The sequence below is a fragment of the Corvus hawaiiensis genome, chromosome 3, assembly GCF_020740725.1.
Source record: "Corvus hawaiiensis isolate bCorHaw1 chromosome 3, bCorHaw1.pri.cur, whole genome shotgun sequence".
NCBI classification, from domain to species: Eukaryota; Metazoa; Chordata; class Aves; order Passeriformes; family Corvidae; genus Corvus; species Corvus hawaiiensis.
The window spans coordinates 81,731,723-81,754,959 of NC_063215.1; the positions used below are offsets into that span (position 1 = coordinate 81,731,723).

The 23,237-nt window shown below is 42.1% G+C and overlaps 1 long non-coding RNA gene across 3 annotated transcripts in view; it reads right to left on the bottom strand.

Annotated features, from left to right (window-relative positions):
• LOC125322950 overlaps positions 1–11,695 on the bottom strand; it is a 45,043-nt gene extending 33,348 nt beyond the window's left edge. For all 3 annotated transcript variants that reach the window (XR_007202302.1, XR_007202303.1, XR_007202301.1), the window contains exon 1: positions 11,474–11,695. This is a non-coding gene — a long non-coding RNA (uncharacterized LOC125322950). The remainder of the gene's footprint in view (positions 1–11,473) is intronic.
• Between the last annotated feature and the right edge of the window lie 11,542 nt (positions 11,696–23,237).

Sequence of the window (23,237 nt, forward strand, 5' to 3'; positions counted from 1 at the left end):
AGTCTTGCTGAAGTCTTCTAAGTAATTACAAACTGATTTTATAGTTGCTTGTTCGAGAATTCTTGCTGATATTGAGTGTAGGATCACTGGTTTACTGTTCGCCAAGTCCTTGCCAAACACAGGCACCATATCTCATCTTCTGTCAACAGAATGGGCATTCTTGCTGCCTCCCTTCTTCAGTGGTGCCAGTGTTTCCCTCTTAAAGGGAAAATATCTACAGTACTAAATTCTCAAGTTATGAACAGAACCTTGTTTTTCAAAAGGAAAAATAAAGGAAAAAAAATTGTGGCTGACTGATCCCAATTTTCAAGGTGAGGGGAGGAAGGTGTGAGTATACTTTCAGTGTGGGAGAAAAGACAGTCAGAAGACATGTATCTTTACATTCACCACATTATTTCCACTGTTAATCCTTAACTTCTAACAGTCTTTTTCCACCTGAAAAGTCTCTTTTTCTCTCATTTTCTAGATCAGTTTAATTTCTTTAAGAGTCTCCTGTGAGTGACCCGCTTCAAACGCTCTCTACAAACCCAGCTATAGAAAGACATCTGATTTGTTTGCACATTTGTTACCTTCAGATGAGTCTAGGAAGTTTGTGACATATGACTTCACTTTGCAGAAACCCTACAACTTTTCATCAATGTACTGTATTTATCCATATGCTTACTAGATGTGATCTTCAGAATATTTCTGTTATTTTGTCTGGTATACATCATGTTTACTTACCTGATTTTCCTATAAATTCTTCTTTTCTTTTTCCATCTGCAGTGAAACAACCGATTTTTGCATCTAACAGCACCATTTAAATGGCACACCATTTATGCACTGGTTTTAGCCCAAAGAGGTGAAATTCATTGGTTTATAAGACTTTTACAGTAGATTCTATATATTTTCTAAAGTTCTCAAACACTGATTTAATGTTTTCACAGACATCATTCTGCAGAGTAAGGCCAGATCCTGAAGTGGCAGAGATTATCATGGCTCCAGTGTTTTCAGCATTGTGTTAAAGTTTATACAATTAACCCAGGGGTTTACTAGTTCCTTGTCTATGCAATTAGCATGATGGCTTTTTAATTTGGGTGTTGCAGTCCATCCACAAGACATTATATTTGATGAATGCCTCCTGCTGGAAATTGCCCTAGCCTGTCCTAATAGCCCAAAGTTGTTCTCATTTTCTCTCCTTTGCTCTCCTCCAGCCTAGTGTCCCACTAGAAACATGCCAGTGCAGTGTCTTTTCACCAACACAGAGACCTCTGGTAATCTGCCTCCAGGATGCCTGGCTGAATGTGGTATCTGACCTCTTAATGTGTTTGTTAGTGCTTAAAAAAAGATGTGCAAGTGTTGTATTCATGGTGCAATGGTTCAGGTCTTAGAAAACACCTGCAGTAGAGAACGGGCAAATAAGAGAAAGGGAGTTGCAGTATGCAGTAAGTATTTTCCTTCATTTAACACCTTTCATTCACCAGGAGGGGATTATGGGAAGGAACGTAACTTCCTAGCTCAGGGATTTACCTTGCTTCTGAAGCAGCTCCTGAAAGCCAGCAGAGATGATTTGTTGAGGACCAACACTCCAGTATTTCCCATCATGTTATTGCATTATGGTAAAACCAGAGCCAGCATAGCGTGACTGACTCGCTAATCCCAAGGTGTAGCGTGCCAGGACAGTTGCCAAGTTTTTAGACTACGTCTTTGTTGTCTTTCAGGCTGCAGATTGCCAAGATATGTGGTTTTGGCTGAGTGGAAGCACTTTTTGTTTCAGTATGTCAACACAGCAGGCTGGTAGATCAAAACATTCTATTACTGAGTTCCAACATGCATGGGATACTGGCAAAGAAAGTGCTTTCTTTATCTCTTCAACAACCAGGCATTACAGGATGTGTTCCTGTCTGTGATGTTTGCTTTTGATTCATTATAGGTTTAGGAACACTGAAATGGTGGCAACTTGTATCTCAAATGTGAGGTCATGGCCAGAGGAGAAAGTTGTTCATTGAGGAAATGAGGATATAGACTGTAGGTCTTCAGGCCAGAAACCTGCAGAAATGTGATGGTTACATATTCATTCACCATTCACTGTCCAGTTGCTCCCAAGACTGAGTGGCCTCTGTGTGCTGCAGAGAATTTCGGGTTTGGTTTTGCCTTCCTTTGTCTCCCTGTTATGGCACTGTCCACAAATACTCTCATGTTTGCCTTGTATTAACGCTTTATACTCTGCATCCTCTGTGCCCATGCTGTAGTACAACTGTGTGGTTAGCAAGCCTTCAGCAGAAGCAAAGGGAGCCTTCACCATCTGCCAATTCTGAAATTGCATGATGTTCCGCTCTATCTCCCAGGGAAGCTCCAGTTCACTTTCTTCTCTGGACCTCTAAAAGGTGTAGAGTGACAATGACTACATTGGCTAGAAAGTCGGTGCTCACCTTGGTCCTGTGAGTGAGTCTGGAAGACATCCAGTCCCCTGGCATAAGTTGAAACTGCAATTCTTCAGTGTTCACCACTGAATATGCAGGATAATAAGAAGATTTAATGAACCCTAGTAATTTCTAGTCTGTCCCTTCCTTTAAGCAGCAAAAGGCAATATAATCCATAAATATAAACATTTTCTTTTTGATTACTCTTTCTGATACTTTTGATTTGTTTTGTTCAACCCGGACTTCATTATGAGTTTCACTGCTTTTCTACTATGGTTGAGGCTTGTGTTTGACCATGAAAACAAAAAAAATGTGAACTTCACTAAAATAAGAAGCAAAACCATAGAACTGATCATATGAAGACTTGGGACAGTTTCTGGATATAAGAATATATCTATTTTCTATAGAAAATGGAATAAAGTCTGCCTGCAAAGGCTACTGTGGCTTCACTCTAAAGCACCACCCTGTTGGAGCCACCCCCAGGCTACCCAAAATTTCTTTGTAGAATGCACAGCAAGGACATCCATGAAGATGGTTCACCCAAGTACAGTGGAAACTTGCTGACCCCATGCACTCACATCTACACCATCTTCTGCTGAAGAACATTTCCTAGAAAAGACTGGATTCCAAGATTCAATCTCTGATTAAAAGGGGAAAAAATATTTTTGGGTAAAGAAGAATGCTCTTAACCCCTGGGGGATTGACTCTGTTCCTGTTGCAGTCGCTGCCTAAAAGACAGTGGTCAAGAAGTCATCTGCTGATTCAAATGAAGGCCTGAAGGAATCAAAAAGTGTTAATGGGGAATTACCAATCCATGGGAGATTTTGGTAAAATATGTTTCATGGGGAATGAGTCACATGAAAAGCCTGTCTGGAATTCGCCAGTGATTTGGAAGAAACAGAGGATTATGGCTGACTGAGGACACAATTGCAGATGGTACAAAAATCAGAGGAATAGGAATTAACAGCTAAGGGGGGCCAGAGGGAAAATAGCACACTCTGGCACCTTTGTTGTGATAGGAGCAATCAAGTAGTGAGAAGGCCTGAATCAAGGAGCCTGTATCACTTCTGTGGGTGCTCAGGAGGCTTGTACCAAAGGGCATCCATGTCAAAGGTGCCTTGCCCAAGGGGACATATTTGGGGGCCACAGAAAGCTGAGCACCAGGAGTGTGGGATGGGAGAGGAGGGCATAGCCATGACAAATCCCCTTGCCATCTGTGCCTGCCGCTGGGCTGGGGCCAACTGCAAAGAGCTGGGAGAGAGCAGTGATTTGGGGAAGGGGAGGCTGATGGGCACAGTACATTTAACTAATTGCAGAGAAAGGGAAGAGGGAATCCAGAGTCTGAGTGCTTATGTGAAGGGGAGGGGAGGATACGTGAAACTGTGGGCTTCTTTCATCTGACAGATAAAGGCGGGACAAGATATCGTTTCTCACATGTGAAGCTGGCCAGGTTTAGCACTGGGCACAATTAGCTGCTGAAATGGGAGGAGTTGAGAAAGTCTCCAGCACCTGGAGTCCCCAGGCCAAAGCTGGATGCTTCTGCCAGGGACAGACGATTACTGAAGCACAGATGGGAATCAAAGATCTCAGCTGCTGAACAAGAGTCCACAGCTCGTGTTGTTCCAGAAAGCCAGCTGTATCATGACTTAGTCTCTGCAGCTCTTCTGTCTGGATTTGTGATGGGCATTTGAAACCAGGATCAAGTCTGTTGGACAGTACTCCTTGGGACACAGTTTGCAGTCACAGCTGAAAGTTATTATCATCATGACAATCATCATCATTGTCCCTATGCCTGCTGTCACTGTTATTTGTACTACTGTAGATCAGGGTCACTTCGTACTGAGGGCAGTGGGGACACTGTGTAGCAACTAAAGCAACAGTGTTTCCTGACCCAAAGAAAAGTTCTGTGCCTGTTAATTAACAAATGCATAATAGAAATTGCCTATCAATCTGCCCTCCCCCCTCCCCTCTTCTCTGTTTTCATTAAATTCTTATGGATCTTATGGATTACAATAGTTTACTATCAAAAAAACCCCAAACCTATGTCAGAAAAGTAATTACTTTATTTGTCTGTTTTACTGAATAGTGGGAAACCTAATCTCTACTGCCCAACTGGGTGTGTTTGGCTGTTCCTCAAACTAAAACAAGACTCGGAAGATTAAAGTGCAGCTTGGCTCAAGATCAGGTGAATCAGCACATTTATAATGCCACAAAATAGCCTGCAGGATGGCCTTCTCATCTGTAATTACACAGGGATTTTATGCTGTACAGGCAAAGGAAGTAATTTGATTTATCTGTTCTAATTAAATATATGATGAGAGGAAACAGTGGTATGTCTGTTTAAAACATGCTTTAGGTTCTTTTGGTGAGAAAGTGAATGTGACTGTAAGTACTGTGCTTTAATGTGACTGTAACTTTCCCATTAGTGCTCACACTCTTAAATGTCATTTATGTAACAAACTGTAATGGCAGGTTTGGACTGGCATTTGGGATGAAATTTCGTGTGAAGAACAGTGCTCAGAATGCATGAATTTCCAACTTTTTATACTACATGAGCTTATTTTCCAATCTCTTGCAAGTCACTTGGGGTAATTCCTCATATCCATGGAAATAAAATGAAATCCAGTTATTGCAGAACCAGGGCCAATGAAGATATTTGGGAAAATTAATTCCCACCAACTGTAGTGGAAGCCAGGTATGATCCACATGTGGCCATGGGCTCTTTTAACTGGGAAACAGCAATGTTTCCTTAGGAGGAGTATTTGAACACTGACATTCAGTATTTTTTTCTTGTCTATTGGTGAATGCCTGATCACAAGAGTCCTGCCTTTGGTTTCAAAAGCCAAGGTCAGCCCTGAGTTTTTACAAGACAGTGTTAATAGGAAAAAGTAGAGAAGGGAAGGATTGTGATGAGTGAAAGGAAAGGATTTTAAAAGTCAATTTGTCAAATACCGATTAAAAATGTAACAAGAAAGTGAATCGAGTTCTCCCACTGTAACCGTCTTATCTAAGGCCAAGACAACTGTTTGGGGACAGTCATTAAAAAAATAGTGTCAGTGTTTTAAGACCACTAAGAATGGGCCATCTTACCAAAACACTATGTGTTTTGCAGGTCCTTTCACATATTTCTGTGTTTGACTTTTTAAAAAGGACAGGGATCTTTAAACCTGCCCAATCAGTGAAGAGGACAAATACTCTATGGGCCTGTTTGCTGGAACTGTTATTTAATTATGTGTCACTGGTTTGTAATGGTGTGAGTTTTGCAGAAGGACTTGATGTTCCAGCTGTTTAGGGAGGAGAAAATATGCTGTAAATTGGACAACAGCTTTTTTTTTTTTTTTTTTTTTCCTGAGGATTAGAGGTTTGAGGGAGGGAATAGAATCTGAGCAAGTTTCGGTCCTGCTGACTAGTGTCATGCCCAGGGAGACATACCTGGCTAACAGCTTGTCCTGGGAACTTAACATGAACATAAAAGAGAAAAGGTATTACCTGTACCATCCAGGAAGGCTTTGGCAACCTTAGCCTGGAAAGCTACCAAGGGAAAATGATATTTCTGGAAGAAACTAATGACTTACTCAACTCCTAAAGTTGGTGGTGCTAATGACTCAGAGAGCAGGGCATCTTGTTTATGTAGTTGAAAGCTTTCTGCTGACTGTGAGTAATGGATTTGCCAGGGCAGAGCCCATCCAAAACTTGCCAGCAAGCCAGGAAAAGGGGGAGGCAAGTACATCTGCTTCTGACTTTCAGGAAAGCACTGCACAAGCTGCCAGGGTGAAATACCCCTGTAGGTGTCTGCTGGTTGTAGGTTTGCTCCCCAGTGCTGTTCGAGAGGAGCCCCAACTCCTCCCAGTGCCCGCTGTACCTCTGCTTCCCCAGGATAAAAGGAAAGGCTCCCATCTTCAGCTTCACCCTGTACGCTGGGGTGGCTGACATACAGTTCATCCTCCACTGCCAGAAAACCTGTTGTTCTCTGGAAAGCGACTGCTGCTGCCCTAGATTCCCTTGTCCAGGTTGTTGATAAAGGTATTAAACTGGACTGGGCCCAACATAGAGCCCTGGGGAACACCACTTGTGACCGGCCACCAGCTGGATGAGACTCCATTCCCCATCACTCTCTGGGCGCAGCCTCAGCCTCTTTTACCCAGAGAAGAATGCACCCATCCAGGCATGAGCAGCCAGTTTCTCCAGGAGAATGTTGTGGGAGACAGTGTCAAACACTTTACTAAAGTCCAGGTAAATACATCCACAGCCTTTCCCTCACCCGCTAAGTGGGTCACCCTGTAATAAAAGGAGATCAGGTTGGTCAGGCAGGACTTGCCTTCCATAAATCCATACTGGCTGAGCCTGATCTCCTGGTTGTCCTGTACATGCACTCAAGTTGTTCTGCTCCATAACGCCCCCAGGCACTGAGGTCAGACTGACAAACAGACGTGTCCTTATGACCCTTCTTGTCAATGGGCATCACATTTGCTAACTTCCAGTCAACTGTGACTTCCCTGGTAAGACAAGACTGCTGGTGAATGATGGAACGTGGCTTGGTGAGCAGTTCCACCAGCTACCTAAGTACTCTTGTGTGGATCCCATCTGACCCCGCAGACTTCTGCATTTCTGAGTGGTGTAACAGGTCACTGACCATTTCCCCTTGAATTATGGGGGCTTCATTCTGCTCCCCATCACTGTCTTCCAGTTCAAGGGGCTGGGTACCCTTTGGACAATTGGGTAGTCCTCACTATTAAAGACTGAGGCAAAGAAGTCATTAAGTACCTCAGCCCTTTTCTCATCCTTTTTCACTATGTTTCCCCCCCATCCAGTAAAGGATGGAGATTCTCCTTAGCCCTTCTTTTGTTGCTGATCTATTTATAGAAACATGTTTTATTGTCTTTTATAGCAGTAGCCAGATTAAATTCTAGTTCAGCTTTGGTCCTTCTTATGCATAATCTTCCAATATCTTTGTAGTTCTCCTCAGTTGCCTGCCCCTTCTTCTACAGGGCATAAACTCTCTTTTTTCCCCTGAGTTCTAGCCAAATCTGGAGTCCTGTTCTGAGCGCTGATTTTAAACCCAACACCTTGCTTAACCCCTACATCGCTCTGCTCCCACATGAGAAACTTGCCCTTGTTTGCTTCAGACTTTGCTGTCTCACACAATGACATGCAAAAGGTGAGCTGTGTCCATCAGCAGGACACACACCTTGTAACTGGAGAGAGACAGAAGATGTAGTGTTAGGTGGCCTGTTAGGACATAAAAGGTGTGTAAGAAGAAAGGCATCAGCTGCCATCAGAGAAGTAGGTCTTTTACATCCACTCTGAGATAATCCCTGAGGTGCTGTGGTGTGAGGTGCATGCCATGAAACACCTGCAAAAGAGCAGTGCCAGGGATTGCAGAGCTCCTCTGTGTATTGAGCAAAACCTGTTGGAAGCAGAGATTTTTCTCACATCTCCAATGCTAGCGATACAGAGACCAGGACGCTGTCTTGTATGCCAGGTCTGAAATCCAAATGTGGAAAATTGCTTTCACATTCTCTCAACACAGGACACAGGGATTTCCCACACAGCCAAGAGAAAATCAGCTGTAATGGAAAGGCTGCAGGGAATTTTGTAGTTCAGGGGGGCTTCCTTGTTTCCTCCTCTCCCCAGTCTCAGCTGTGCTCACTGATACCAGAGAGGTCCTAGTCATTCCCTCTGCCCTGATAGCTGATCTGGATCAGTCACTTGCTTTCCTAGGCATCCTTGGCTCCCTCAGACACCGTGGTGTTCCCTTTCCAGTGTCTGTGGCTGTGTGCACCCAAACAGGACACAGGTCAGTGGCACTCGTGCATGCTGCTGTGAGCAGTGCCTGCTCCTGGCTACTGGCTGCTTCCTCCTCTCTCTTCCAGCTTCTCTGGGCCTATCCTGCTAGGTCTGCAAAACATCCTGTTTAATCACTTTCAGCTAGTTTTAACCTACCTTGCCATATGTATGCTCAAACCTGCTCACCTACAGTTTTCAGTAAAACTCATGTGACATACCAAATACTCTCCTGAAATCCTTACTTGTTGTACAAAACCTGTTCACCCCACTCAGCTTAATTCTGTTCCCCAGATTATTCCTCCATTGCCCGCCTCTGCTGACAGTGACAAAACATGGACTACTTCATTAGCTCCCTGTGTACACACAAGCAATTTGCTGGAGAGACTCATGGCATTGCTGCTAGTACTGCAACCTCCTGCTTTTAATTACACTTTGCTAAATCCAAAACACTCCTTCCAACATTTATTCTCCTCTTTACTAATAGCACATCTGACAGAAGGCCTTCTTGTATCACCTCTAGGGTGCAGCTTGGCCATAGGTGTGGTTTTATTTTTTCACTGTCCTGCAGTGCTTAATTTTTTTGCTTCCATCTTGTTGAGCAGAAGAGGCAGAAAATCTTAACATGTGGCAGACCAGGGTTTGTCATCCTCAGGAGCTTTGGTCAGTTCAGCTGGACCTCTGTTGTGGTCTTGGGAGCGCGAGCACAGTGTTTGAGCATGGCTGGGGGCAAGCTGATATTCACAAACCCGGAATTTTCATTGCCCCACAAGACCCATAGGGAACGATAGAGTGAGTAAAATTACAGGTACACGTTTTATCCCGAAATGGTTTTGAACAATGACACTGTGAACTGCATGATCATTCATCAGTGATCAGAAACAAGCATGGCAGTAAATCAGGGAATGTAATGCAGTGACTAAGGCTCATGACTCCTTGGAAGAGTTCTCCTACCCCTAATTTTAAGTTTCACCCAGTGACATGGTCCCTTTGTGAAAAGAAGAAAAAGACCACTGTGAACACCCAGTGGTCTTGCAAAGACAAAGTGCTTTAAGAAAACCCAGCTCTGATGTAGGAAATCGTAAAAATAAGTTATGTTTAACTATGGAATCTGACCGTATATATAGGTCATGTCTGTCTACAACACGTGTATATAGAGACAGATACATCTACGCCTTGCACAATTTACTGTTTCAGTTTTCCTGTTCAGCTAAGGTTCTGTTTCAGAAATTTTCCACCTCCTCCTTGACCTTCCTCCTTCATTGTACTCTAATAAGCATTTCTTGCTGCCTGACGGCATCTAGTTCAAATAGCTAGCAAGATCAAACTCAGGAGAAAATAAATAGGAGCCACGAGGCCCTCTATAAAATAGCCTACACCTTTCATGGACTGAAATGGATGTTTGTCAGTAATGAGGCACTGTAATTAAATGAAATAAGCCTTGGCAATACCTCTGCCGTATCTGCCTGTACAATGCTCCCTTAAGCAGCAACACTCCCATGGGAAATTAAATATACTGTCTGTGCATTAGACAGCCTTATTGTTTGGGTGTTCCTGCAGCTAAGAAACCCTCACCACTGTCTCCTAAACAAAGGCCTTGTGGAGGGAAGGTTTTGGGCTTCTCTGAAATTTGGGTGCAGCTCAGCAGCAGACACCACCTGGGTCAGTCTGACATGCCTGCCCTGGGGTGCAGGTGACCACGACAGGCAAGGAGATGAAGGAGAGACTTTGGCTCTTCTCCTTCATTGGCTCCCCTGCTGTGGGCTCTTTCCCCTGCAGCACATCTAAGCATGGGTATAATGTGAATGAGACAATAATAATAATAGTAATCATCATCATGATGATAATGATGAAAACACTGAAAAATCATGCTGCTTTCCTAGGATGAAAAGGTTCAAACACAAGCTGTCCTTTTCTCAGGAGATTACCCAGTCTACCTCTTCAAGTGGCCATGGTGGTCTTTCATTATCCCTTGAGGTGGTGGTGAGCTTTCCTATTACTGGGAAAGTCATGAGAGCCTGAGGAGTGCAAAAAGCACTCTGGTGATAATGCTGACATGAAAACTTCTCTCTTTGTCAACACAGGTGTTTTGGGGGGAACTCAAGGATTCTTCTCAAGGATTTTTCTTCTTGCTAAAAGGCCCTACAAAAATGCTGTGGGAGTGAAAGAGAGGAACTATTTTGTCAGCATGCTTTTATCTAAAAGCACTGTCTGGACACCACTTTCCATATCCTTCTGAATCATCTGCAATCCATAGTGTAGGAATTACTAATTTGCTTTTTGTTGTCTTAATGTAGTTTTTCTCAAATTAAGTGCTTATTAGACTGGAGTAAAAAGACTAGAAATGTGTGAATTAATGCTTTCTAAATTCTTTCACTGGACAGGAAAAATGAAAGCACAGTTGCCTTCACAATGAATGCAAAGTGTTGGTTTGATGTCTCTTTAAAAATAATTTAGTCAAACTCAGCGTCAGAGTTTTCTTTGGAAAACAAATTTTCCAAACCGTTTCCCAGATATAATCAGCATTCCCCAATCTTTTCCAAACTGTTAGACTTGACATTGCATTTTTTTATGAACAAGAAGTTAAAAAAATTGCTGGTATCTAAAAGTGATGTAACACTTCAATAATTTCTAAGACCAAAACTATTAAACAGTTTTGTGCTATTAAATATGTACTCCGATGCAATTAAGTTCTTTCAATTTTCCCATGAAATTTAGCCACTTTAAAGTGTATTCTCAGAAAATACTAACTTGTTCAAGCCACATAAATTGCTCCAGAGTGTAACAGCCTCTGCATTACCCTCACTTTCATGTAATTTTTGGGGGATTTTTAAAAAATAGAACTAAAAAAAATCAAGAGAAAGAACTGGGATTAGGTAGTTCAATAAGGAGAATCTCAATTAGAGTATAAGATAAATGGGAAAAAAAGAAGAATTGTAGTAAGGGAATAAAGAGCCTTTCATAAGAAAGAAAAGTAGAGATGACAATATTGCTTAAGGTTTGAAGAGAAGGTGTATGCAAGGTGAAGTACTACAGATACATGCAGTCGAGTATGGTTTAGAGGTCAGTTTATCATCTTTATATAGTCAAGTATGGTTTAGAGATCAGTTCAGCATCTCTTCTTAGAAAATAAAGACATGAAGGTATTTTAAAATATTAATTTGATCATTACTTTCACAGTGCATATGTACAGGAAACACTAATATGGATTTCAGTTTGGTAGAGAACTCTAAGAATAGAATTAACAGACAGAATTAGTAAAATCCAAAATCAAATCAGGTACTTACCTAATAAAAGTAAGGTTTCCAGAGAGCTGAAATAATCTATCTGTGTGCGAGGGGTCTGCATCCTCTCTCTTCGCTGTGTTCACAACTGAGTGCTCCTCAGCCTGGTGGGAACTGCTGAGCGTGCCTCCTTCCTTGCTCTCACCAACACCTGGTGTTGACAGCTGTCGGGAAAGGGGAGTGGACTTGGTACACTGTTCTTCTGATTTGCAGTGCAATTCCTGCAGTGCCATTGCTGAAGTCAGAAAACACCCAAGTATCTGTTGTGTAGAGAGAAAGAAAGAGAGCAAGGAGGAAAGAAAGAGAGAAAAGAGGAAAGAGAGGAAACAAGGAAAAGACAGATTAAAATAGAAGAAGAGAAAGAGAGAAATAGAGAAAGGGGAAGAAAGAGACAAAAAGAGCGAAAAGGAGGAAGAAAGAAAGAAGGAAAGAAAGAAAAGAAGGAAGGAAGGAAGAAAAAGAAATAAAGAATGAAGGAGAGAGAAAAGGAGAAAGAGAGAAAAAGAACCTGAAGGTACATCCCTGCTACGGAAGCTTGGTCAGGTGCTCAGTTGATGTACACCAGCAGAGCTTCTTCCCTGTCTTATGTGGGCCTACTCCAGCTGACACCAACTCGGATCTTACCTATGATGTTTACACTTCCTAATCGAGTCAACGTTTAATGCTGCAGGGAAGGAGGAATGGTAAATGTGGCTTTCAGTTCCTTTGGAGGAACTGGGAGTCCTGTAAAGCTACATCTCACCTTGGGACATAACACTTGCGCCACCCTTGTCATGATGTGGGGTGAGACACAGGAGGAGGTGTGCTCCTTTCAGCCTGGTGAGAGCTGAGACTGAAGGATGCCTTTTAGGAGCTACTAATTAATATAGTTAGCTAACTAATATGCACTGTTGCTGGTTTTCAGAGAAAAAAGTTTGGGCTTTGTCACCAACAGAATGAGCTGGTTTTCCTAGTCTGAAGCCCAGCAGCAAATGAAAACATATGCAATGTGGGCACTTAGGTGACCAGAGCCCCAAAATAAAATAGGAGCTGTTTCACCTGTGACCTAGGCTATGGAGGGGTGATCCTGCTAGCCCCTGGCAGTGGTGCTGGTGAAGTCTCTGGACACACTAACTTTGCTAAATGAAACTCCTCAGCTACTTTCACTACAATTACCTGTATTCAACATTACTGTAGGATTTTTGTCCTATCTGCTGGATTCTTAAAATAATGAATAGTGTCTTGGCTTCAGTGCCAGTGGGTTATTTAAAGGAGTGTGCACCATAATTTGAGATTCATTTGTGGTTGAACAGGCAAGGGCAAAAATACTGTTCATCATATCAGATTACAATTTTCTTTAAAAACAGATTAGGTTTTCATGACCCACAGCATTAATTTTAATTAAAGTTCCTTATTAAAAAGATCTCTCTTTGGTTATGGGCGGATGTGTTCAGCTGAATTTGAGGATACATTATCAACATGCTGTGAGAGAATAGGCAATTTAGTTAAAAATCTCAAAATATGATATTTGCTTGCATCTGAGATAAAGAAGTAATTTTTCTATTTTAGTAGAAGAATGTACCCATCAGAATAAGGTATCCTATCACCATTAGGGCAGTTCCTCACTTTGAACTATTCTTTTACGAATCATTGGAATTTTCCTTCTGCAGTTAAGAAAGTTTATTTAGAACTCCTGCTCCTTTGGGTAGGAACTATATCTCCTTAGGGCCTGGTATAATTTAATGTGAACATGTCTTCCTTTTTTTTTTTCTGGTGTATAAAACAGAAATGCCTGTCAGCCTTTGAAAACAACAGTCTTTGCAGCTATGCTGTCATGGCACACTGGTATCATTTAATATTTTATCCAGTCCTTTTCATACACATTGCAGCTCCTTTATTTGTTACTCACTGAGGCTCATCGTGCTTATATTAACAGCACATTAAATTCCTGTCCAGCTATGGTTTCAAAGTGCAAAGAGTGGCTCTCAGTGCAAACCTAGGCCCTGATGATCCCCAGCCCCAAGCAGGTGATCTGTGGAGTTCTTCTTTTGGTCTTTCCATGGGGATTCTGACTGCCCAAATCCTCTCCAAAAACAGGGGGTCCCTAACATAGGGACCTAACATTCAAAATTATGCTGTATAATTTAAATTTAGTCATATAATCTGAAGACCCTTTCTATTCATTTTTAAAAGTTATATACAGCAGTTGAAGGTGGTGATAAATTCAATTAACTAGGCTGCTATAAACCTTATTTAAATCAAATTAAGTGCATTTCTGCAGCAGTTAGCATCTATTTCATTAACTGTGATTAAAAACTGCTTGGGAGTTAAATTGGTGTGACTTTGAATATAGATAAAGCCAAGGGAAGACAGAACTGTCAGCTGAGCCTGAACCAGATTGGAAAGTTTGGAGTTCTTGTTTGTAACCAGAACACCAGAGCTTTGTTTCTTTTAATTAAAACTGGGATCCCGCAGAATGTAATGGATGTTGTTTAGAAAAGCTGCCCCCTTGTTTCTGATAATTGGATTTTTCTAGCCCAGATTAATATCCTACTATGCCATTTCACTGGGTCCAAGAGGAATCCTCCAAATAATTAAAAAACGAGTGCTGAAGACTATAACCACCTCATTAAGATAAACTTACAACAACATCTTGGGTTCAAATAAGGAGTTCCTTTCTTTTTTTCTGGAAAGAGGCCACAGTTTGTTTAGCTTGGCAGCAGCAAGAAACTGATTTTTATGTATGCAGAAAAGCTCTTTAAGCCATTACTGCTGAATCATTGTCTCTCAAGTAACATGAAATTGGACTAGTACACTTCTACAGGGGTCTGCAGAAACTAATTTTGAGATGGCTATGGCAAACAAGTAATGAAAAACAGAATATAAGTGAAAGTGTCAATATTTTGAGAGAACTTCTGGCATGTAGTCTCACACCAAATAGACTGATAAACACACCTGCCAATACTTAATGCTAGAAATAATATCTACTCTGTTTATTCATCAAAAAAATGTTGTTTATGCTCAATATATTATGTAGCAATATATGTAGTAACGCTTATTAAGATGATGGCTTGCTATATCAGCTGATAATCTGATATTATAATGACAGATATAATTCACATGCCATTTTTTGTTAGTCTGCATTTTTTCCTAGAAAAAGATACAGAAAATTTCGGATACGGTTTAGCCCTAAAAAATATACAACCTAGGAAAGCTTGCTAGACAATCTAGGAAAAAGTTGTTGGAAAAACTTCAATAGAAAAGTACTTGCAGACACTGGAGGAGAATGGGAGGGGTAAAAAGGTCTGTGTGAATATTTAAAAAATAAATTTAAATTACAAGAGCTGTACCAATGAACACAGTCAGGGGGTCATCTGCATTTGGTGGCCAAGAAGGCCAGCGGTATTTCTGGGGTGCAGCAGGAAGAATATTGGCAGCAGGTCAAGGGAGGTGATCCTGCCCCTCTACTCAGCCCCGGTGAGGCACATCTGGAGTGCTGTGTCCAGCTCTGGGCTCCTCAGGATAAGAGAGACGTGGAGCTCCTGGAGCAGCTCCAGTGGAGGGTAACAAAGATGATTAAGGGACTGGAGCATCTCTCTTACGAGGAAAGGCTGAGGGAGCTGGGCCTGTTCAGCCTCAGGAAGAGACACTGAGAGGGGACCTCATCAATGTCTGTGAGTATCTGAAGGGAGGTGCCAAGAGGATGGAGCCAGGCTCTGCTCAGTGGTGCCCAGCAATAGGACAGGAGGCAATGGGCAGAAACTGATGCACAAGAAGTTCCACCTGAACATGAGGAAGAACTTCTTTACTGTGCAGTTGACTGAGCACTGGAACAATTGACCAGACAGGTTGTGGAGTCTCCCTGACTGGAGATATTCCAGAACTGTCCAGATGAAATCCTGTGCCATGTGCTCTGGGGTGGCCCTGTTAGAGCAGGGAGGCTGGACGAGATGAGCCACTGTGGTCCCTTCTAACCCGACCCATTCTTAAAGCTGTGTGTGCTTGTGTTTATCACATAGGTGAATCACTGAGGCTCTGCTTAAAATGGGTACAAACCTAAGTTTAAATCTGAGAGCAGACTGAGAGTGCAAACCTGTTGAAATCTTAGTAGTCTCACAGGGGCTTCCCTTGCTTTGTGAGAGCTGGTTTTCAACTGACACTTGTGCAGTGCATAGCTTTACTGAGAAATTCTTCCCAGTGAAAAGTTCACATCAAAAGTTGTTAAGTCCCATAATACCACATTTACAGAGGTGAATTGTTAGTGTGTACTTATAGAAATATATTATTTTAAAGCAATATTTTAAAAAGTTCTTATTTCTGGCTCCAATCATCAGCAGTACCTTGTTTGCTACATAGGTCGTCTGTCTAGACTACTGTAAGGTTTTGACGTGGTCATCCACGACATCCTTCTCTCTAAATGGGAGAGAGATGGGCTTGATTGGTGGACTGGTTCGGTGGATGAGGAATTTATTGGATTGTTGCATTCCAGGGCAATGATCGATGGCTCAGTGTCCTGAAGGAGATTGATGACAAAGTGGTGTTCTTCAGGGGTCCGTACTGGGACCAGCATTGTTTAATATCTTCATCAATGACATAAACAATGGGATCAAGTGCACCCTCAGCAAGTTTGCAGATGACACCAGGCTGAGTGGTGTGATTGACACTCCTGAAGAATGGGATGCCAGCCAGAGGAATATGGACAAGGTTGAAAAGTGACATAAGCTGTATCCAGACCATTCTGTTTGGCATATTCTTTGGATGTTCCCTTCACAAATGGGTTTATCCTTTCAGAAACCATTCATATTTTGGAAATCACAACCTGCTGTGGGAATTAATTCTTCATTTAACAGGTAAAATGTCCCTCTTCCTGATACTGATGTAATTCCCACCTGCCTTGAGCTCACCTGCAGAGATCCTGGGTCTCAGTGCTCAGGATTTCTCCACTTTCTTCCAAGCAGTGTTCAGACTAAAGCACTCACTGTGCACCGTGCTCCTCTGCATGCCAGACTTCCACATGCTGACAAATACCTGCCAGCAGCTGTGGGTTTTGTCCTGGGAAATTCCAGGTAAACATGATCCCTCAGCCTCTTGCAAGTAACAGCTGCTACTTTTGCTCAAAGGGAATTCCCACTGACTTTGATCTGTAGGGGAGGACATCACCCCTGGTTTGTTTCACTACAGTGAGGTAATACAGCTAAAATGTTTGTCAAGGACATGTGAGAGCAGTAACTTCACAAGCAGCAGGTCTGACTTTTCCACTGCTTACCTTGGTCATACACGCTTTACTCTTAACAAAGTTCTTCGCTGTGGACTCCAGTGAGAGCACAACTGGAGTGTGAGCCAAAATACTGCAAGTTAGGATAGGACAGATATCAGCTATTTCTCTGGTATGACCTGAGAAAATGGAAATCTGCAAGAATGTTGGATTTTGGCCTTTCTACCTTCTAAATTTGCTGTCTTTAGTGTGAGGAAAAGCACTGAAGCTTTTAGGGGGTCTGCTTTTCATTGCACAATGAAGAAATAATATTTGTTAAAACAAAAGAATTATTAGCTGTGCTTACTTTAGGCATGGTACACTGGCCAACCTTCTGTGCTTATTTTAGGCACTAGAGAAATGTGTAGTAAGACTGGTCAACCAAGGGAGCTTAACAAACATATCCTGAAAAGTGGGTGAGATGAGAGGAGCTGCATGGGCAGGAAAAGCAAAAGGAGGATAACAAATACAGCATGAGGCCTGAAATTCCTAGTTAGTCATATGACACAGCTGCAGTCACCATTTATACTCCCTCTTCCAGACTTTAAGCATCAAAGTTTTGATATTTCATGTCATTCTGGCCTAAGTAAGGCATAAAGATCCATTAAGATCATTGTATTCCCCACAGCTAGTGTGTGTGTCCAACAGGCAGTCACTTAGACAAGGTAGCATCCTGCCTTCTGAGCACCAGGGAAAGATCCTGGGGATTGTGTAAGAGCATTTTATCTGTGCAAACATCTGATAATATTACTTAACATTGAAAAATACCTCCTCTAATACTAGGTCTATTAAGAAAGCCCCAAAATATTCCAGGTGCTTTTAGGAGAAGACACACAGCCAGTGCAGAAAAGTGGGCTTTCGAGTGTATACTCTAATTCACAAGTACTTGTCAGAGGTGCTTTCCTGTGGGAATACTTCTGTAGAGCCGTGCTCTCAGGTGCGAGAAGAGCTGCTGAGTGCAAGTGAACATTTTGAGCTACTCCAATGCTGCACTGTTTATTCTCATTTTATGGATAGACCCTGCCATGCTGCTGTCCTTGGCCTTGGAGAGCTTCAGGGGAGGTTTTACCTCATATTCAATGGCCAAGGCCACTAACCAGGGCCAGACATATCTAGCTGTGAGCCGTGTCCCAGCCCCAAGCTTGCTGTGTGACTATTAGCCAGTCACTGTTTTGCTTGTTTCTGTCTCTGCTCAGATGGAGACAGCAGTATTTCTGTACCTCGCAGTGGGAACACCCTTTATTCTCTCAGCATGTTCTCTTTGTTGTCTTAGAAATTCTGTCAGGACAAAACCTAGGGATTCTTATACATTTCCCTGCTCTGGTTGACTGGAGCAGTAGCAGCAGGTCCAGGCATGCTGCTGGAAGTCTGGCAGCCCTGGAGCTGCAGATGTCTCACCAGCAGGTTGGACACCCTTCCTGTCTACACACCGTGCATCTATTGGGAGCCAATTCTGTGCTGTACAAGACCTACTACACCACGTGGCACAAATTTCTGAAATGCAGAAGCCCACTGCAGGTGTTGGCCAGTTTTTCTGTGCTCTTAGGGCCAGCGTGATGGCTGGGAAGGAGGCAGCCTGTGATGGGGCACTTGAGCTGGGCTGTTGCAGACCGTGGGCTGGATCTGCTGAGAAACTGGTCCCCAGCTGCCACCCGCTGAGCCTAGAGGAAAGACGCAGCAGAAATCCCGTCCTTATGCCAGGCTTCCTCAGGAGGGGACCTGATGCCATCACTGTGTGCCAAAATCCAAGACAGTAGCTGCAGGCAGATACTAAACACTGTGTCACTGGGCATGTGATGGAAAATCAGCCCTTCTTCAGGTCCCTGAACGGGAACAAGGGTGCTGACTGTAGAACCATGGCCTGAATTGCTGGGCTGGGGGTGCAGTCAAGAAGTCCACAGAGTGAGAAAAATACAACACAGTAGAAGATAACAGCTTATAGTAATCCTGTACATGAAGTCATAGAAATAAAGTGCTACTCTGTTGTCTATTTATAAGAAGAGGAGCTCATCAGGAGACTTTTGAAATCATAAAGATGCTACTGCAGCATTAGCTGCAGGAGAAAAACTTCCTTTTCCCTTAAATAAATCAAATACCTTCATGATTTAAATCAAATTCAGATCAAGCACAAGTGCACCACTTACTTCAGAAAGCTGGATTTTTGTTGGCATCATGATGTTATAATAAACTTGTTGCTCATCCTGACCGTGATGCTCATTTTCAATTGACAGTTGCGTAGTTTGCAAAATACACCACAGATCCTCACGCTTAAAATAAAGATAATTGGCCACCTTTATCAAAACCTCTTCTAAGCAAGGCTATTTTGCCATGTATGTTTACAATGCCCAGCAAAACGGGATCTCATCATAATTTATGATGTCTGGAGAGTAGTGTGAATTGAAAAGAAGACTGCTCTGACCTAATTTATGCATACCAGGTATGTTTTTTTTTTAAAATAGTGCCTGAGAAAAAAACCCAAGGAAAATGGGAACGAACAAACAAACAAACAACCACCTCCCACAACGAAACAACTCTGCTTTTAGCTATATCTAACAAACCTCTAATGCCACCTGCTGGAGAAACACTGAAAATGAAAACGAAGTCTCCAGCAGACTACTAATAGCATTATCTTCGTTACTAATTTCTTCTAAAATTTATATTACATGATAAAAAAGCAGAAAAGATTTTAAGAAAGCTAGATGAGCAACTCTGAGCATAATCAGGAGGGTGTACTTTTAAATACCCAAATGATAGGACTTTCTTTTCAATTGTACTCCAGACACTGGCTGCTTGTAATCAAGAAATGGTCCTTTTCTCTTTCTTTACTCCTAAATTATCAATCAAAAAATTATCCTAAAGTACATTTGAATTTTTTTAAGTGCAAAGAATAGCTTATTAGCATTACTGACTCCTTAAGGACATCACTTTAGCACTCAGCAATACAGAAAAAAAAGCCATTTTTTTAAGCCAGCCCCATTATAGAACAAGTACGTACAACCTCAAATGCAGCACTGGTCCTTCTTAAGAGAAAATAGGAATAGGAAACAGTGGGGCCTATTTTTGAATATCCTTAAAATGTTTTATGCCAGCATGAACCTGCTGATAGCAAGAACAAGATGAGGAACAAGCTATTCCTCGTGTCCAGGTGGAACTTCTGTGCATCAGTTTCTGCCCATTGCCTCCTGTCCTATTGCTGGGCACCACTGAGCAGAGCCTGGCTCCATCCTCTTGGCACCGCCCTTCAGATACTCACAGACATTGATGAGGTCCCCTCTCAGTGTCTCTTCCTGAGGCTGAACAGGCCCAGCTCCCTCAGCCTTTCCTCGTAAGAGAGATGCTCCAGTCCCTTAATCATCTTTGTTACCCTCCACTGGAGCTGCTCCAGGAGCTCCACGTCTCTCTTGTCCTGAGGAGCCCAGAGCTGGACACAGCACTCCAGATGTGCCTCACCAGGGCTGAGTAGAGGGGCAGGATCACCTCCCTTGACCTGCTGCCAATGCTCTTCCTGCTGCACCCCAGGATTCCATTTGCCTTCCTGGCCACAAGGGCTCACTGCTGGCTCATGGACAGCTTGCTGTCCACCAGGACCCCCAGGTCCCTCTCAGCAGAGCTGCTTTCCTGCAGGTCAGCCCCCAGCCTGTGCTGGTGCCCAGGGTTATTCCTACCCAGGTGCAGAACCCTGCATTTCCTTTTGTGGAATTTCAGAAGGTTCCTCCCTGTCCCTCTCTCCAGCCTGTCGAGGTCCTTCTGAAGGGCTGCACAGCCTCTGGGCCATTGGCCACTCCTCCCAGCTTTGTGTCATCAGTGAACTTGCTGAGGAGGCATCTGCTCCTTCATCCAGGTCATTGATAAACAAGTTAAACAATACTGGACCCAGTATTGAACCTTGGGGGACACCACTGGTGACAGGCCTCCACTAGACCCTGTGCCACCAATCACAACTGTTTGGGATCTGCCACTGAGCCAGTTCTCAATCCATTTCATCATCTACTCATCTAGTCCACACTTGCTGAGTTTGCCTATGAGCGTATTGTGAGAGAGAGTGTCAAATGGAGAATCCAGGCAAATTAAAATTCTTCTTGGCAAAGTCTTAGAAAATCATTACACCATATTCAAAAGCATCTTGTTTGCTCATCATTCACTGGTAACAGAACTTAAGCTGCAGAGAAGGCTGTTAAGTCAACCTAAAAACTGCCAAGGCTTGTAAAACATGGGAAATGCAAATCCTAAAGCCAAGGGGTTGTTTCTCTGTGTTTTGCCTACATCTCTTGCATGCTACTCACCCTACAAATCTGTACAAACACTACTGCTCTACAGAAAAGAGAAAACCAACTGGAAAGTCATTTGTATGGACAGAGTACTGCTAAACAGGGACACAGTATTCAAAACAATACAAGTAGAAATTGTTAACTAGATAGATTTATCTCAGAGTAAAGTCTCTTTAAAGTAGGGGCTTGTTTTCATTTTGAGATACAGCGTAGAAATACAGTGTAAAACTATAATTATACAATAGTAAGATGCACCTCTGGCTGCAGCAGTAGCTTTTTTTAAACAGATGTATAATGTGTCACAAAATATCAGGACAAAAATAACAAATAAATCAAAGTAACTTAGACATCAAGTTGTTACACACTTTTAAAGTACTTTCAGATGAGAGGGATGGAAGCAGGAAAGTATTTTTACCCAGTTACATTTACTGAAAGGAAAATAAACAAGCTGTTTGTGTCATTTATGCATTTTCTTCCTGAAAGGAAAAAAGAACTCAGAACATTCAGGACCCTTCTCATTTAAATGTCTGAAACAAAAAACAATGGAAGGCATCAACAGTTCGGAAAACAAAGGCTGACAGTCCATCCACTGCAGACTTCCTGATAAATCCTAGCCCCAGTGCAATTTAACAGGCCACATCATTAACAGCAAAGGCCACTCCAACAGCAGCACAAATTGAAACTGTTAAACCTGACTTTATCAAACACACAAACCTACAACACATCAGTGTACAGATGAAAACAGCACAGTAACTTTGAGGATACTCATTGGCCTAATTCATGAGAATAATAAAAGAGAAAAACTTACTGACATTCTTAATACTCACATAGCAGAAGAACTAATAAAACAGATATTTGAGTAGTTGATGTGTTTTGACATGTAATGGTTTCAGTTCCAGTTGGACCTTTCTGTTACACTGGTCACTGCCTCAGGAAACAGGTCTTTCCACATCTGCCTGAATGCAGCACCATTGAGCAGACTCAGCAACAATACAAGCAAATAAAAATTTGCTCATCTGATGCTCACTAGGATGGATTTTGACTGGAAACATAACAAATTGAATGCTTTCCACTTCATCTTCATGCCTTCCTTCTTCATTTCTAGGGGAAAAAGAGCACCATAACTATTCTAAGTGACTCCCTAAAATCACTGAAAAGTAGAAAAAAACTTCTTAACTCCTTGATCTAAAGCATAGATCTTAGATCACCACAGTCATATCAACTCAGATACAACTTTGTACCTCACTGATCCTGTACTTTATTGCATGAACTGGAGTCACTGTCCCTGGAGGTGTTTAAAGGAAAGGCTGGATGTGGCACTCGGTGCCATGGTCTGGTTGACATGGTGGTGTTCGGTCACAGGTTGAACCTGATGATCTCAGAGATCTTTTCCAACCTGAGTCTGCAGTTCTGTGATTTCTGCAATACTGATGGTGTAGCAACAGAAACATTTCCAGGGCAAAATATAAAACAGCATTTAACAAAAATGTGCATTCATGGATTAAACACTTTGAATAAAATGTGTGTTAAAATGAAGTTAACATTTCTGGTTTCTTCCATGTTGCCTAGTAATCTTATTCCCAAAATATAAATAAGTAGGATTTTCTCAGTGTGATGAAGTTGTTCGTGAATATATTTGACAGAAAAATTACGATGGCCAGTGACAGACTAAACAGACACTGGGAAACTGCTGAAATGATGAGTAGTGTTTTGTCTTCTTCCCAACACACATTTCTTAAGTCACATAATCATCAACACTGATTTTAAAACTTGAAAAAAAGTATCTTAGATCTGGTATTTGAAACTTGTCTTATAAACCTTAATATCTGTAAGTGACCAATATATTTTGTTTGGAGGCTTTTCTTCTATTTTGTTTTTTCACCACAACATTTTTTTTTTTTTCTTTTTTTAATGAAATTTTGCCTAGTCTGTGTGATATGAATGTAAGTTTCTTTGGAGACAAGACCATTTAAAACATGCACATGCTTGCAGCATACAGCTGCTGTGAGGTAGTTAAAATGACCTTGCAACAAAAGATGGCTTTCTTCCTGTGATTTTTATTGTGGTCCTCTGCCAACTTCATCCCAAATGCTAGATAGTGTGATTCAGAAAGACATGGAAATGCAGCTGACAAAACAGATGATGAAGATCAATTAGCTAAGGGAGGAGAAGTGGGAAGGCAGAAGTCACTTGCAGATGATCTTACAGAAATGAGCATGCAAATCTTACTTATACTTGTGAAGGTCCACTGATGTAAATGGCAACA